General features: G+C 40.4%; 1 long non-coding RNA gene across 1 annotated transcript in view; it reads right to left on the reverse strand.

Annotated features, from left to right (window-relative positions):
- Nucleotides 1–740: 740 nt before the first annotated feature.
- Nucleotides 741–17,838, reverse strand: part of LOC138109318 (uncharacterized) — a 33,983-nt gene continuing 16,885 nt past the window's right edge. Inside the window, exons 6-13 of the long non-coding RNA XR_011150397.1 lie at nt 9,655–9,828; nt 6,854–7,723; nt 6,512–6,727; nt 4,579–4,745; nt 3,756–3,855; nt 2,406–2,541; nt 1,829–1,897; nt 741–793 (exon numbers count right to left, since the gene is read on the reverse strand). This is a non-coding gene — a long non-coding RNA (uncharacterized lncRNA). The remainder of the gene's footprint in view (nt 794–1,828; nt 1,898–2,405; nt 2,542–3,755; nt 3,856–4,578; nt 4,746–6,511; nt 6,728–6,853; nt 7,724–9,654; nt 9,829–17,838) is intronic.

Below are 17,838 nucleotides of genomic sequence, written 5' to 3' on the forward strand. Positions count from 1 at the left end.
ATCGATGAGGACAGCAACTGCAACTCTACAACAGGGTTTGATTACAATCAAGTCTAAACACTCATGTGCTGCAGCAAAAGAGAAATAGCAACCACAGGGTTTGACTTCTCCTAGCCACAGTATTCAGACATGACTGGAATATGTGGCACACACAGCAGCATCTGAAGTGTGATAAGTGACACATCATAGCTCAATAAGCTCATGGCTCAATCAGGAGTTGTGTTCACCTAATATCAAATGAATCTGGCTTATAAAAACATCCAGCTACCACATCCCTAGCCATGACACTCACATCCAAAATCAGGCACATCAGCTTAGGCGCAGCATTACAAAAAGAAGAATTATGATCTGGCCATCTATAAATGCCAAGCACTGGTTCAGTTTCCCCATCCCCACTGCAATAGTCTCTTAAACATTCCCAGTCTTGGAGAGCATTCCCTCTTTTGGTGACTGGCAGCTGCTATTCAGACCATTAGAACCAGCACACCTGAGTTGTTCTGCATTGCTACGGGTAGGTCAGCAGCCCAGGCCCCACGTTCTCCACACCCTGCTCTCCAAGGGTGGACTATGGCAGTGCTCGACTGCCCTGACTTCCATCAGTAGCTCGGCAGCAGCTCCTGCATTTCCGAGATCTCTCTTGCTGATAGACAAGGAACAGTCACAGATTTGCATAATGCATTCCAGCAAGTTCAACTGGATACAATAGTGTAACAGAATACCATGGAGGGGGGTAATACAGGGACACAAAAGAGCTACATACCACTCAGAGGAACAATTCCAATTCTTTTGGTAGCTAAAGGAAAAAAGAATTGTGCATATACATTTCCAGGTGATAACTGCATAAAGCTTACACTGTCAGCGACAGTTTAATTTGCTAATAAATCCCAGGTAGCCATGTAGTATCTGAATAATTTGTGTCTCAAATACTCTTGAAGGTCAGATTGATGCAAGTGGTATTTGTTGTCTCTGAGTTACTTTTGTTCCTATGTAGCTGGTGGAGATGTGCCCTGCACCTTCATCCATTACTCCACTATTCTGACCTACAAATTTCATTCTCTTGTTTTTGGGAATGACTTGTGGCATTTCTTACATTTGCCAAGCCATTGCACCATTTTTTAGTTTATTTTTAATAAAATTGTCCTTAATTCAAAGGGAATCAAAGTAACTCAAGAGGTCATATTTCTTACACTGTAATATCTCACCAGATCAGCATAGCTGGAAACTCAGTTTTCCATGCAAAGTGCACACCTAAGTTGTGGATGTGGCCGACTCCCTAATGCTCCTTAACTCTTAGCATCTGAGTCTACTGGCCATAATTCTTACCCTAATTTTCAATTCTTTCTGTCCACACTTGTCATTCATGTGTCAAGAGGAAAGGTACAGTATAACTTGCCAAACGCTACAAAATCTCTTACAAGACATCAAACTACTTTTGCAGTTCAAACATCTTATACATTGACACAAACACAAATCTCGGTAGGAAAAAAAAAAAGCATCCATGTAGTATTTTACTGGTAAACTTCAGACAGTTAAAAATACTGCATTCATGCATACTTGGAATTTCTAACATTCTGAGTCTATTATTCCTGCCGGTTTTATCTGGTGAAACCAAGAGGGATACAATTTCCATGCTTAGATGGAAAGTGTTTGGAAGCTCCTCAATTTTAAGACAGATGACTTTCTGCTCAGTATACCAACTTTGGAACACAAAGTCCCCAGGTAGTTAATACAGACAAACCTTAAACCTTGTGTATTTAAGAACTGGACTTGTTATTGGATTAGTTGGGATTTGGAACATCATAGCAAACAAGCCTGTAGGGAACATTACCAGAAGCTGCAGGCAGGACAGCAAGAAGAGCAATCATCAAGTGTCACCCACTAGATACTGGAACACACCCTATAAAGAAAATTTCCCTTAGTTAAATCTTGTGAAATATAACCCTCTGTCAGAAGCAATGACAAATCCCTGTGACAGACTCAGTCGGTAATTGCCTTCTTGTTTCTCCATTTGGAAGAGAAAGCTTTTTGGCTCTAGTTTCCTGATGATAATTGTACCAATTTATCAGTGAGAAAAGGAACAACACTGATAAATAATACAGAAATATCACAGCACCTTCCAGTTCTTCTGCCTTCTTTTTTTCCCCATCAGCTCCCTCATTTTCTTGGAATCCCTTTCCTCAGTATACTAATTAGAGAGCAGAACAGGTATATATACCTGAGAGCAAACATGTATTACTGTCACCAAGTAGTTAAAGGAATGTTTTACAAAGCCAAAGATGAATAATAGAGCAGTGAAATACATTTTGCTCCCTTGTATGAATAAGGCACAGCAGAGTGTCTTCATTTACAAGCAGAAATTGATTCCAGGGGATCTCTGTTCCAGAAACAATCAGTGCCACAATCACCTCTGCCGATCAGGGGATCCAATTGCAGGAAAGGGTTTCTTAGTGACTGCAGTCCTAGGTGTGGTGAATATGGCACTCAGTCTTGGCAGAATTTAGCTTCCACACTCTCCAAGTCTCTGCTTGGGTAGTTTTACATCTACAGGGTAAAAAAAATCGGTCAAGTTTGACATATGCATGCATATTTTTTCAATAAACAATTCCACTATCAAATACTAAAGTCATGCTTTTCAGAATAGGGGTAGTAAAGCTTTACTGATTCTTAACATTTTATATTTGCACATTGGCAAAGTAGGGTGTTTTTCCTGATCTCCCTTTTCAAGCGGCCTATATACCATAGCCTATATATCAAGCGGCCTATATATCATTATGGTTCCAAAAATGCATGGAAAATCTCAATTCAAGCTCAAGAGAGAAAACAGTGTAACATGGTCTAAGACAGGATTTTAGCAGATAACAATAGATGGCACTATCACTTTCTTCTGTAATTAATACTTATGATCTATGTATATTTATGATAACATTCAGGACAAAAAGATTTAGGTTTTTCATGCACTTATAGCATTTTTCTTGCTACACAAAGCACCTGCATCATCTCTGATAAAGGATTACAGAGTTTACTTAAACATAGCTCAAGAAAACAATTTTATGAAATGTAATTAATTCTTTTGAAAACAAACTTGTGCTGAACAGCAGAAACCAGCAGCAGACAAACACAACAGACCAGTTTTCAACAGCAAAGCAGAGGGGAGGCAAAAAGATAGTCAAAACATTTAATGTTTGACTGATATTGAACTGAAAAGGAGCTTAAGTTACAGCGTTCACCTAAGTGTTCAAGCAGCCTTCCTGGCACAAGCCCAAACCGAAGGAAGAACCACCTGACACGGAGCTGGAAGGCTTTGCCTCTCCTCAAAGACTCACATTTCCCATTCTACTGAAAGCAGCACCTAGAAGTGCGTTCCTCAGTGCTGATATTAGAGATAGGAGTTGGCATCACTTTGGTGAACATCCCTAAAAATATAAGCCTAACTGACACATTAAAGTACAAGGGAAGAATTGCAAGTTGCAGAAGTTATTTTGGGAAATAAACTGCCAAGCACCAGAGAACACTGCCCAGTGACAGGACAAAATGCCAGGGTAGAGAGGAGACCCAGTATTTGTAACATGTCTGCAGTGGGTATTACAACACAGATGCCAATAACCAGACATGCTATGCTTGATTTCAGATCAAATTCAAAAAATTCATCAAGATCTCTAAAATACCCTGAAACACACTCCATTTTTCATTGCTCCTTAAGGACAAAATAAGTGCACGCTCCTCATTCCCTAAAAAGCCACCACCCTGATACTCACCCATTTTACCCAATGTCATTTCACAGATCATTTCTTGCATTCCTCCTGCTTGTGCATTTTTAACAGTACCTGATGTATCTTGTCACCAGGTTCTTTTTCCCTAAAAGCATGATTGTGTTAGTGTGAGTTCAAAAAAAATGTTACATCAGAATATAAGCACTCTCATAACTTCTTTCTGAATGACTTTTAAATGCACCTGTATTTCCACAGAACCATAGCTGTCTCATTGCACCTTTGCTCTCCAGAAGCATGCTGTAGTTTATGAACTAGTTGGCAAGTCTGAAAGCAGACCACATCCACAAAGATGCACAAGCGCTCTTTGAATCCAGTGATGAGACATCATTCCATGAAATAAGAAATGCTCATTACAAAGTCTCAGATTCACAGAGACTTGGCTTTACAATCCATGGGGAAGTGCCTGTAGCTACTCTTTCAATCAGTACAGTATTTCTTTATAAGCAAACCAATCAGCCTTTTCATATTTATGCTCCCCTGCTGCTTTGGGATCATCCCAGCTTGGTATTGTCTGCCCTGAGATGGGAGGCAACAGGAATTTTGCCTATCTACCAAAGCTATTCCTCTTCTTGTATTCTTCCCATTGGATAATGAAAACTTGCCTGAGTTGGCTGCTCTCACTGGGGCCCTGCCAGTTCCATCCCAGGCACAGAGGACTCTGTACACAGCCGTTTCCAAGGTAGGGCTTGACAGACCAAAGGGAGGTGTCCCTAAGCTGCTTCCAGGGGTGAGTGAGAACTGTTCTGTCATGCACAGCAGAGGTCAACACATAAAGAACATTCCCACCATCACCAGGGTTACCACTTACCCTTCCTCCTCATTTCAACACCCAGCACAGGTTCTAGAGGCTCACAGCTTCAAAATTTCTTTTCCTGCTCTGTCAAATCAAATCCATCAGTGCTCTTTAAAATCTACAGCCCCTTTCATTCTCCAAGCTGAATTTTGTTTGTACTTCCCAAGTTGGCCTCTTGAAGCCTTTTCCCCAATATTGGCATAATGAAGACAGCAGAAAGCAAGTGTTAGTGATACATGTGTCCATTGCATTACCTGATGCAAAAGAGCACTAGGGAACCTACTCTAGTTTACAATTTGATCTTGAACTAAATGTTCCTAATTTTAATGAAAAACTAACTCTAGTAAGAGCAAAGGAACCAGCCAGGAGAGGTGAACTAATTCACCCCAAAATTATATCATCAGTTGGAGTTACTCCATTTCTAAGCCACTGACTTACACTATAGAAATCACAAAAAGCACAGCCTTTCTTGAAAATTACTCTGCAAACAGAACTAGCACGTTACCCTGATCTTGATTCTGTTTTCATATGCCTAGGTATGGAAAGCTCCATCATATGGCAGCACCAAGCCTACCGGCTGCAAGTTCAAACCTGCATTTTGTCTGCACTCACAGCTGGAAAAACATCAGCTGGGCAGTTTCACCCGTGCCAAATATTTCGTAAGCAAGCTAGACAAAATGCAAGACACAACCATGGAAGTTTGGTAGCCTAATTACTAGAGCCAATCTCTTATTGTGCCTCACTGCAAAAAAAAAAAATTAAAAATTTAACCACAGAGCCCCATAAAGAAACATTGATCCCTGTGACAGTGGCTTAGAATTCTGTAAAATTACTTAGGGGATGCACAGGAATGTGTAGATATGTATCAAAAGAAATGTCTCAAGGCAGTGTAACAAAATAAGGTGGGGGGGTAACATCAATGTAATCTCATAGCTCTTCAAGAATTAAAAAACCCCAACTCCATTACCTAGTACTTGAACTCAGATGCAACCTAAATTCAGCCTTTGCCCATTAATGTAAACGTAGTTATTGGCCGGGAAATTTAAAATTTTTACCATAAGAGAACAGAACAGCAGCAATAAATACCAGCATCTCATCTGTTCTGTTGGCTCATTTTATAATAGAAACAGGGCTTCAGTCATGCACATCACATTCATAACTTGGTGCCCATTAGCAACATCATACAGTACATATGTAAAGTAATAATTTAATTTTAGATCACAATTTTCTCCACCTTAAATATATACACACAAGAAGGAGGTACTAAAGCAGTACACACTTAAGTAACTCATAACTTACGTGACTGATGCCTAAAGCAAATAATACTTCTCTCCTCCTTGCTTCAACTCCACTGATTCAAACCCGATTTATGGGCAGAATCCCATTAGAAAAAGAGGAGCTAATAAATGCCTACATCATAGGGAAAAGAAAGCTTCCCAGTGCCACAAAGCTGTGCTAGTGCCCACTCCAGAGGGGATGCATTAACTCCACTAGAATGGGACATGTCCAACTATTTCATATTGTTTAGGTAAATACTATCGATATACAAGTCTGTTTTAATGACAGTATCCCATGTATTCCACAATCTTTAGTGCATTAAAGGATTGCAAGGAAAGGAACTATAAGGAGAGAACTCTTTTTGGAGATGAGTTGCACTGTTTTTAACAACTAAAAAGAAAATGCTTGGTGCATCCATCTGCAGGGTTAGGCACACACCTCACTGATCTACAGCGCTGCGTTCCCCACTTCCCATCTCCGCGGTGCTCCTTTTCCCATTTATAACAAATGTCACACTGGTAAACCCCATTTGAGACAAACTGAAGTGTTTCTTATGACACCTGGCATTGACTTCATACATGAAGCGCACAGATGACACAAGAACACAAGAAGGCCATTGCTACTTCTCCCTCAGCAGTACCCACTAAGCCAAAACTGCTACTGTGCTCACCACAGCCTACTAAGAGACGGATGATCGTCATTCACAGAGGAAGTTGCATCCACTTCTGCTGCACTGTGCTATGCACATTCATTGCCTGTCACTCAGGAATTGTCCAAAATACATGTTTACCTGTCAAACTTGCACACCATGTTCCTAAAGAAACCCCACACAGCAGCGTTACCTCTCATTGTGTTGCAAAACTTGAATCCCAGAACTGCCTTTCACCTGTAACAAAGTGCTTTCATGAAAGACTTGGTTAGTTTTTGCCTTTTTCTTCCTATATTTAGGTTTGCATTTGTAATTCGGGATTTGCAGTAGGCTATGAAGGAAAAGGCTTTCAATCAAACTCACCTGGAAAACAGCTGTAGGTGAATTCAGCAGATGGGCTCAGACCAGAAAGGGATTTAAGAGGATCAGCTTCTAAGATGTAAGCTGTCATGCTTTCATTTGCAGTGATGAATGACATCTGAACCAGACTGTGTATTGCTGCAGTTGCCATAGGAAAGGGACCTGCTCATATGTAGCTTTAAATTTTATATACAGCACACCAAGCAGAGCATAAGTGAACAACAATGCAGCCATACCAACAAAAAAGAAAGGTACGTTTCAAAGGAAAAGAATAAATGAAGAAAACAATGCAGTATCATTTTATGTTATGTTTCCGCTCCTGTGGAAGGCTTGGCCTTTGTGCTATTTTAATGCTCAGCTACTGTTTTCCAAAAGCACTTGAATGAACACTGAAGGACAAAGATGTCGTTCTGGAAGATGCAGCTTTTTGCGGCAAGGTAGCCCTGAGATCTTGATTCTGTTGATTCAGTGTCTCTTCAGATGAGCAATAGGAAACACATCTGTCAGCAACTTTCTGACTTCATTGGTACTGCCAAAGCAAGGAGGTCGACAGCATCTGAGTGGAACCCATGGACAGCCCATATCCTCGCTACTGAGGACACAACCAGGACAGGATACACTGTTAAATGAGCTACAAAAGCTCTCATATCCCAATTCACAGGCTGAAGTCTGCTACAACTTCCTAAACTTTGCTTTTGAAGGAAAACTAGAGGGTGACTTCCAGCTGCTTTATTGTTTGGATGACCCAAATCATGTTTTTAAACACATTTGCTCAGCTGAGCAATGAACTGGCTTCTTTGGGGAAAAATAATTATGCAGAGCATTAAGACCGATTATAAGACACCTCCTTTCATTTCTGAATTCAGAGAAGTCCTGCAATGTTAAAAAAAAAACTGGTCACGAAGATCAAAGGAGAAGGGAAGGCAATTAGCAGATTGTTTCTTTTGAAGAGGGATAAGTGCCAGTTTCCCAGCTTTTGTTGATAAGAACAAGTGACAGCCATATTTTAAGGGGCTCTTAGGAAACTACTGCAAATCACAGGGACATCAGTTTGAGCCTTGCGAAATATTTCTGCATACTTTAAAATCTGAATTTGTGGGAAATATTTGCCTATTACAGTGAGGCAGGAAACTCAATATTCTAATTAACAGAGATAAAGAAAAAACATCAAAGAAAGGACAGTGCAGTCTGCACACAGTAAGTTTGGAAAGGTGACACTAAAGAAAGGACACATTAGGTGTTGACTGCTACTTTTCACTGAAACCCAAGAAAACAAAATATAGTGAATCCTATACCCACTCCATCTTGCTTGCAGTACAGATAAAAAGTTTATGTGGAAGGTCCCACTTCCAACTGAAGATGCAAATAGCAATGAGCAGACAAGAAGGGCTTAGCTGATTTTACACATTCTATAAAGCAGCAAAAGCTCTTCAGTCATCATTGAAAAAGAAAGAGCTGCAAAGGCATGTACTGACTAAACATAGGTATTACAGTGATAAACCAGGAGAAGATGCACAACCAGAAACAGCTGACAAAAAAAATCTTGTTTGGGATGGGAAACACCAAGTTGTGGCTAAGGCGTACCGGGTGGTAAAGCAAACAAAGACATTACTGGGTACCGCACAGGGAAGTTTTCTGGGTGCACAAAATCCCATCTAACCAGGAACAGGAGAGTTGTAGCTCATGCTGTCACTGCACTCTCTCCTCAGCACCATCAGATGAATGACACCACAGCCAGGAGGAAATCTTGGCTAAGTTTCAGGCTATACTCAAAGGATTCAAAAATGTATTCAGCCAAACTAAAACACAGCTGATTCTGTAAGACAATATGCAAGCTGAAGCAGAAATGCAACTACCTCTTACTAGGTAAATGTTCTGTCTTCAAATGTATGGACACATATGAAGTTCCTAATTACCCTTTTGAGTTTAATCTCCAAGAAGGAACTGGTGGATATACTGGATCCAAAATGAATAAGAATATAGGTGAATTCATTATGCAAGAATGGAAATGGTAATGCAGAAGACAAAGATGAAGCTGGCGTTTGCAATCTCAGGCACTGAAAACCAGCACACATTAGAAAAGACTGTTTTGGATTTCAGTTAAACACAGAACTATGTAACAAAAGCAGATACTAGAATTCACGATACTGTGTGGGATAGAGAATGGTACTGAATATTGAAAGTGTTATGAAAACAAAGCTGCAGTTAATGCTGCTAACTTCCAAAGTAATGAATTCACCTGTAACTAAAGCTCAAAAAGTGCAGGTCACAAGGGTTGTGGGAGATGCACTACAAGGGTTTCCTACAGGGCTTCTCAAAAAGAACCCCCAAAAACCCTCAAAAAAATCCAAACCACACATATCAAAAAAACCAACTAGCTACCCAACGCAAAAACTCACTCCAAAAAAACCCCAAACCAACAAAAAGAAAATCAGTCCAATTTCAGTCACATTGCTATTTTGTCCATGAAGTTGTTATTCAGGGCACAGTCCTTCCTTACTTATTTGTATAGACTTTTCATGTACCATAAGGAAAGGCAGCTTTTCAGTCAGGTCACCAGGGAAGAGCAGCTTGTGCTGCAACTTGACAAAGCCCTGCTGCATTGAGAAGGATCACAGATCTAACATTCTGCTCTCAGATTATGTGCGTAACGCAAAGAGCAGCATCAACACCAAACCAGGGCCTCATACAACAGATTGCTGTGGGACAGGTGAGGTGCTAGGGCCAGATTTTTGACTTTGATTAAGGGATCATTTGTGAGAATAGAAAAGGAAAAAAGAGGATGTTAAATTTGATGTCTTTACCTTAGGAATGGCCAGCACCCTTTGCAGCAAGAGAAGTACATGCAATGGTAGAAAGGGGCCCAGTCCTTGATATCTGAGACTGACTGCTCAAGTGGCTTGGAAGACCATAGCCTGATCCATCCCTTCAAGCTGCTGTCCTCTTCATTCCCATTCTTCTCCCAGACAGTCACAGTTCTGTCAAAAAACATCTGATGTACAAGTTGCCAAATACATACACTTTTTATTTAATATAAAAAGTCACGCAGGCTCGTTTTGGGGAAACAATCTATCCTGTCACAAAAAAACAAACCAAAACAAAAAAAACCCATGTAACTTGTTTCCAACAGTGCTTCTTTCCTCTGGCACACACAATAACTGTGGAAAGCAGGCAGGGACATAAATCAAGGGCTGTTCCAACTTGGCACTACAGACTCCCAACACAAGCACATTATCCCATAGCACTGAAAGCAAAGGTGATGTTCTGAGGAGCCTGAACATTAAATACATCATCTATATCAAGTTTAATTCAAATAACTCCTTCACCAAAAAATCTCAACCACGTTACTGGTAGCTGTGAACAACACTTGCATTGTGTTGTTTTGAAGTATTAATAGCAACATGGCTGAAAATGCACCTAAAATTCCCAGTTTATGAAAAAGTCATACAAGATCTCCAACTCCAGGGCTATTCTAAAAGAAGTACATTTGACAAGAGAAATCCAAATAAATATACCTATGGACAACTGGTCAATATGCAGCTGTTAATCCAGCTTCAGTTCTGGTGTTACCTTCTCATTACAAATGAATTCAGAGCAACATTGGGTTTGGAGGCCCACACTAGAGCTGCCCAGATATGAAAGCTGCAATAGGTAATAAAAAATTTAGCACCCCACTTATGTTGTAGGGCCTGCACACCTACAGGATCCATATAATTTGCATCTGTTGCTGAAAGTGGTCTTTTCAGTTTAGGTATCTGGTTTAAGGATCAGTAGACAATTAACAATTGATAAGCAGCTCAAATAGCTCACTTGATATCTCTGTCTCTGAGCACGCTCCCACACCGTCAGTGTCTCAGTTCACTCTCTCAGCTACACTGCACAATAACTCCAAATCAAAACAGGAGCAGCTGCACTAACAATGTCAATAAGAAAACTGCTTCAGTGCTGCCTTAAAAAATACAATCAAATAAATCAGCATTTATTGGCTACATTTCCATTAACCTTGAAGCCTTAACACATTCTCTTATAAACAAGTTATTAGCAGTAGATGGTGTTCTGCAGTGCTTGTGAATTGCTGCTTAACTGCATTTTAATAATTGAGAATGGAAAATTTTATCACTTTGCACTAGAACCGTGTCAGGATGAAATGCTGGGAAGCCAAAATTTGCTTTAGTGTGGTGTTTTATTTTAGTATGAGAAAGAATTCTGGCCCTTTAGTTTCTCCTAATTGAATTATTTAAACTATCTAATAGGCTTTTTAATTTTTTAAGGGCAATGCACAAGGTAAGAAGCAACTTGGTAAAAAAAGGCCAAGTCAGTTGCTACATAAATTGCATCAGGGACAAATCCAAAGGCAATGTGTGCATCCATCAGAGTCACAGCTCAGGAAACATCACACTGCAGTGTGCCTAGCAGCTTGGAGGCCATGGCATCTCCTACATACACCTCTTCCTTTTTCCACAGGGGAATCAGAGTGTCTCACTCACCAGAAGGATGCAGCTTTGTGGAACCTCAGGATCACATTTCTAGAGAAGAGGTTTAGAACCAGCTCTCCCAACTGACAGTGGTAAAGCGCACAAATTGCCCCTGCTGCATAATTTTTATCTCTTCACTCATCATCACTTAAGAAAATGAAAATGCAAACGGTATTGTTGTCAGTGATCAAAACCACCAAGAAATTACAATTGAAAAATACAATCTGTTCTGATAGTTAAAATTCCTCTAAACACATACCCACTTGGCATCTCCCATTTGTTTTCCCTTCTGCAAGCCACACACATTTTCCCTATGAATATTCCAATTTGATAAGGCAAGAGTCATCCCTTTTAGGAAATAAATAAGAAAAAAGAAATGCTTGGATTAACCAGGCCTTACTGGCCTTCCTTCGTGAATAAACAAGGAGATTTCCAGAACTGTGAGAGAAACACATTCTATAAAATGAATGTGTTTCTTTGTTGTCAGACAAAAAAAAAAAAAATCCAGCACAGAATGAAGGCACTTTGTTCTAGGCTACTTGCACTTAGCAGGGGTTTTAAATCCTGAACTTCTGGAGAGAGGAATTAACCCTGCCAGACAAAGGAGCCTCAACACTCATCACACACAAGTCTCAAAAATTACACTGAAATCAACTACAAAGAGCACCTTTGCCTTGCTGAAACTCCCGACATGGAGTGGATTTAACCAAAATATTATTTATTTTTCCCCTTGTAGCTTTGGAGCTTTAAGAAAACTCAGCCTTTTGCCTTTTTTTTCCCCCCACCTGAACTAAAGTGGGAAGGTGTTAAAACTAAAGAAACCAGTTACACTCATGGTTTAGGACCCTAGGTAAGAACAATGGAAGGCAGAGCAAAAAGAAAACACAAGAATGTTTAGGTTGCCTGTCATTAATAGCTTTTATGATATTTTCTAATGTAAGTGAAGTTGCTTATTAGTTCTTTTTTCTCCCCTAAAGTCTTCAGAAAAAAGCCTGTTGAAACAAACTTCTCACACAACTGCAAACAAAATTTTTTCTGTGAATATTTCTGTTTCAAAATAGAGCTGTGGTAGAGGCACCACCATCTCTGAGATAAAAAAACCGCTCAGCAGAAGGTGCTTTTCATGAAGTAGTGAAAAGAGGAGTGCTCGGCTCTTCCTGCATCAGGTCCCATGGCTACAAACCAGCTGTGATTCATGGAGCAGCACTAACTTCCAGTGAGCGCTTACTCCCGAAGGAAATAGGAAGGCCCACTCCAAGGACAGCCAGCTGGATACGCAGGAACATACTCCAGGGTTAGTCAATAGTACTCTTTCCATAGCCTCACCCTCCACCTCCATGCTTGACATGGATTTTCAGCAGCCCTTTTTGGGGAGGAGTAGTTGGGGGGGTGGCAGGGGGGAGGAATGAAAAAATATCATCCTGTTCTACCAGAACCTCCTGTTACTCAGATGGTCCCATCATCATCTAAGGAGCAGAAACCAAAATCCCAGCCTATACTTAGTGCTTGAATCACAAGCATCAGTCAAATGATTAGACAGTAAGAGAAATGCATCAGTGAATATCAGGATGGACCAGCTTCTCACAAAATTCATCTCCTATTTAATTCATGTTATTCAGAGCTTGACACATTTTTACTCCTAATAAAATAGTACTGCTGACACACCAGGCCTCATGAAACTCTTCTTTCATAATCACATGGTTGTGATAAATACAACAGAGAGAACAGACCAACTGATTCTGTATCAGGAATTGGAAACTTATTCATAGGCAGTGCTGTAAAAAATAGATTCTGCAAGTTACAGGGACTAAGTACAGCATTCTATACATAATAGTTCTTCAGCTAATAAGCTATTTTTGGACTATGCTGGTCAAAGTTAAAATATGAATAAAGGTGAAGACAATCCACTGAGATATGATTAATTAAAAAATCTATTTGTCAAATCAGATGAGACTTACAGACAGCATGTGTACCAGAAAAGCCACACACCAGAAAGCATCAGGTAACCCTAAATAATACCAATTTTTATTGAGAAAAACATGCAGCTTTCCTTTCCCACTTGTATCTGCAGGTCCTCTTTTCCAGGGCCATTCACTACACAACTTTCTTCTGGGGATCCAAGTTTCCTCTTTACTGACCATGAGCCCTGAAGAACAATTCTTGGGTTCTGGCCACTGACCATTTTTAAACACACAGTTAAAAACAGCATTGGCCAATCATCATGAACTCTGGTTACAGCTGAGAACATTCAACTCTCCATTACACAGGGGCATCTCTATCAGCAACAGGCTGAGTCTCTGGCTAGGAATTCTGGGCTGATGCTGAGCACACCAGAGCTAGGTTCAGTACATGCTTATAGTATTGTTGCCAGAAGACACTTGCACAATGTGAACAGTTGATATGGCCTCTACACAACTAGAGAGAGACCATGAGTTAGCTTGGATTGAATGAGTTGGAAGAATACAAGTGAGCTTTCCCTACAGTTCAAGCAATTTATCAATTCAAGAAATAAATATTGCATAATATTTTCTGTGGTTGCCTGTTTTTAAATGTGTGATGCCCAGAGGATTATGCTTTTACTTACAGAAGTAGAAGCTTGCCATCCTCATTCCCTTCCTAGTTTCCTTTTAGAACCTACACGCCATGTTCTATACTATGTATTGTTATCTGTAATATTACATGTACACAGACAGAGAAGTACTTGTGCATAGAATATTACCAACATAGCTCCCTTTGGAATGACAGTCATTTTCCTAACCAAGAGGATAAAGTAATAAAAATGACAAGCTGTTATTTTTAACTACAATGCTAACTCCTATTCCTCAGCAGCCTCCCTTCCATCTGAGTTAGTCTGGAACAGATTGGATCTTCAAAACATAGCTAGTGCATGTTTGCTGTGGAGCACTAACAGTGCAGCAAGTTCTTCAGGCCTCCTTTACTTGCTTCTTCCAATGTCAGAAAAGAAGGTACACAATACAGAACATCACTTGTTACATGCACATCAGGGCATTATGAGTTTAATGCAAGAAAACCTGAGAAGATACCACTTCCTCAGGCCATGTAACTTCCAGTTGGACATCCCCATAAGGATTGAGAGTTATGGAAACAAAATTTCCACAGAAGCATACGGCAGCATTAGCTCTGCAATGAAAGCATATTTTTAGGAGATAGGAACTGTATCTGCTATTACTACAATGACAACATGAATAAGATGCAAGCCTATGAAGCATGCTGCAGAAAAAACAACAAACCAAAAAAGTAGTAAAAATAATTAAGAATTTTTTAAAAAGGTGACATTGATCAAGTATTTTGTGTATCAACAACTTGATCACACTGCCCCAAGCCTTCATGTCCTCTAAACATGAACTAAGTATCCTTATTTCTCAAATCACATTTTCTGTTTAAAACTGAAGACATGCATCATACCTCTGCTTCTCTAAAACTAATTAGCTATTTATAATTTGCTCTTATCTGCATTTTCAGATACCCCCAGAACCCAGACACTGCTTTGCTAAGATACAAAAACACAGTCAAGAATAAATGCTTCTAATTCTACTTAGAGTAACACTGGCTATTTAATTACAGGGGAAACAACTTACATTTAATTGTTACCTTGCAACTGCGTAAGTCCTTAATACCACATAATTGCAGAAATAATTACATGCAATTATGCCAGTGATTGCTGCTCATTGATATAAATTAGGCATTAATCACAATCTTGACCTATCCCAAGTACCTCACACTGGACAGCATGGCAAAATTTGCAATTTAAATGGAGAAAATCCAACTGCAGAAAGGCAGCCCATAGGCTGGATAGAATAACTTGAGGTCTTTGGAATCACAGAATGGTTTGGGTTGGAGAAGACCTTTAAAGATCATCTCATTCCAACCCCCTGTCATGTGCAGGCACATCTTTTGCTAGATCAGGCTGCCCCAAGCCCCATCCCACTGGGCCTTGAACACTTCTAAGGATGGAGCATCAACAGCTTCCCTAGGCAGCCCATTTCATCACCTTCATAATAAAGAGTTCTTCCTTATATCCCATCTAAAACAATCCTCTTTTCAGTTTAAAACCATTGTTCCTTCTTGCCCATTCCCACAGCCAGCCTTCTCTGCACTGGAAGCACTGATACACGCTCCCCAGGGAAGAAGGAAGAACTCCATTTTCTATGCAAACAATTTTTCTGAACACTAACAAGTCTTCCAGTTACTATTAATACAGACAACACAGAAGAGCTTGCATACACATCATGATTCCTTGGAAGAAAAAGCCCAACTACACCAAATTGTGCTGTGGGACCTTGAGGAGTGACCTAGAGGCTGCTGCAATGCTGTGAGCAATTGCACTACTCAGGCTGTTCAAATTAGGCTCTTCTTGCTGTGACAGCAGTTCCCAGGTGCATGCCTGACTGAGCTTTCAGAAAGGATGTATTTGTTGTTTCAGTATGGACCCTGTGGAAAAAGCTAGGACTTCAGAATCCAAATGCATCATTTTTTCACTATCCTGCATGCTATTGCTGGTGCTTAGAACCAGAGAGCAGCTGTATCTATAATTGCCTATTAACTTGACTTACACTGGTTTTATAGTAACTCTGCAAGAGTAAGAAAAGTTTTAGGACCTTAAATTGAGGTCAACAGCTCAGAAGCTGACCAACACACAGTGGAAGGAAAATAAGGCATCTTTTACTATTTCCATCTGGGATCAGACAGCAATTTCTCACACATGATATTTAATATATTCCACATAAACCTCTTCTGTATTTCCCCTAATTAACCAGTAATAGAATACAGTACACTACACAAAGGCCTACATCCCACAACACGATCACCTAGATCTGCAATGTTCACCAGGCTACTCTTCCAAACAAGAGCTAACACCTACCTCCCCTTCTACCAACACAAGCAGTATTTGTAAATGTAAGAGTTACTTCTGTCACCATGAATTGAACTCTGAAACTGAACATACTAGACAGCTGTGATTGTAGAAATAAAGAAATACTTTTATACAATCACTTTGCAAATCAGAAACCTGTCTTAGATGAATACAGAGAAATGACTAAGCTGACCAATAAATTTACAAGTCCAGTATCAGATCAGAGACTTAGAGCTGCCATATAGAAAACCAGGAGCTGTACTTTGGCTTTTAACTGATAGATTAATCTCTGCTAACAACTATAAAGTGTACATTAAGTTACTCATTAAAATGAGGTCTTACATCTCAGGTGTAATAACATCTCCATTCCATTTCTATGGACTAACGTATCTGGGAATGCAAACATCCCAAACTTGGCCAGTACAGGAAAAAAAAAAAAATCCAACAGAATAGCAACAAAGTAGAAACAATTAAGTTTTATCACAATGAGTCACCTTTAGAGTTACCTTGCTCTTTTTCTTACCCTTACACCTCACCCTCCCAAAAAACCCCCATCCAACCTCCCACACCTCAAGGAAAAAGTTTACAATTAAACTATGCAGTTCATCATACAGATAAAATGCCTTACTATAGCTATAGAGCTCACCTGTCTGAAGCACTGCATCACTAAAACCCATAACTTTGTGCTCTGTGGTTATAATCTTGATGGTTTTCCTCCCTTGATCATAAAATTTGACTGCAATTAAGCTAGACATATGGCTTCCCTTGTGGAAGAAAACTGCAGGAAGGAAAACTCCCTTGTAGGAAGGGAGTGTCTCTGATCTGCCAATAGCAGGGGTGCAGCAGGAGTGTACCCAAACACCTCAGGCGTCTCATCCCCGTTTCTCCCTGGATGTGGAACTCTCAGGGCAGCTCAGAGGCAGGCCCTCGGCACACTGCTTGCCCGGGGCTAGCAGCGTGCCCTCAGTCGGTGCCAGCAGCTCAGGCGGAGGCAGGAACTCCCCAGGCTGCAGTTTCCGTGCCCTGGAGCCCCGGGTAACGCTGCTCCATAGAGATAGCAGAGCTCATGACAAGCCCCATTTGCTCACGCATAAGAAATGAAGTTGACTTTTTTTTCAGCCTCATCTTCTGCACGGTTGTACCTCTGGAATCAGCCTTGCCTTGTCTCTGATAAACAAGATAATTCTCAGATGACAGGGAAAGCCAAGCTTCATGCCACAATATTCTGACATCTAGCAGCTTTAAAAGCAGCTTGTGGTCCCAGGAGGGGTCACCACCGTTCTAAAAACAGACCCTATTCAGGGGAGATAAACCCAAATCTGATAGCCTTCGATGGACAGGGAAAGGTAGAAGTTGATTGTCATTTCTGCCTAATTTCTGATTTAATTCTGCATCTCTCTTTCCCACCAAACAATGCCTAAAGATGGTGCTTTCCGACAGCTTGGGACTCTCAGCAACCCATTAACACTTCCCTGGCCACTGTGGGACTTCTGTGGAGGGGACAGATGCATACTTGCCAACAGCAATGGGAGATTAGGAAATACTTCTATTGCATAAACAGTACTTGTTTGCATGGGAAAAAGATGCAAAGTGGAGGTACATTATCCAGAAGAACCCCACATTTAAGTGGAGCTTATTGT

This window comes from Aphelocoma coerulescens, chromosome 4, assembly GCF_041296385.1.
Source record: "Aphelocoma coerulescens isolate FSJ_1873_10779 chromosome 4, UR_Acoe_1.0, whole genome shotgun sequence".
In the NCBI taxonomy this organism is placed as follows: Eukaryota; Metazoa; Chordata; class Aves; order Passeriformes; family Corvidae; genus Aphelocoma; species Aphelocoma coerulescens.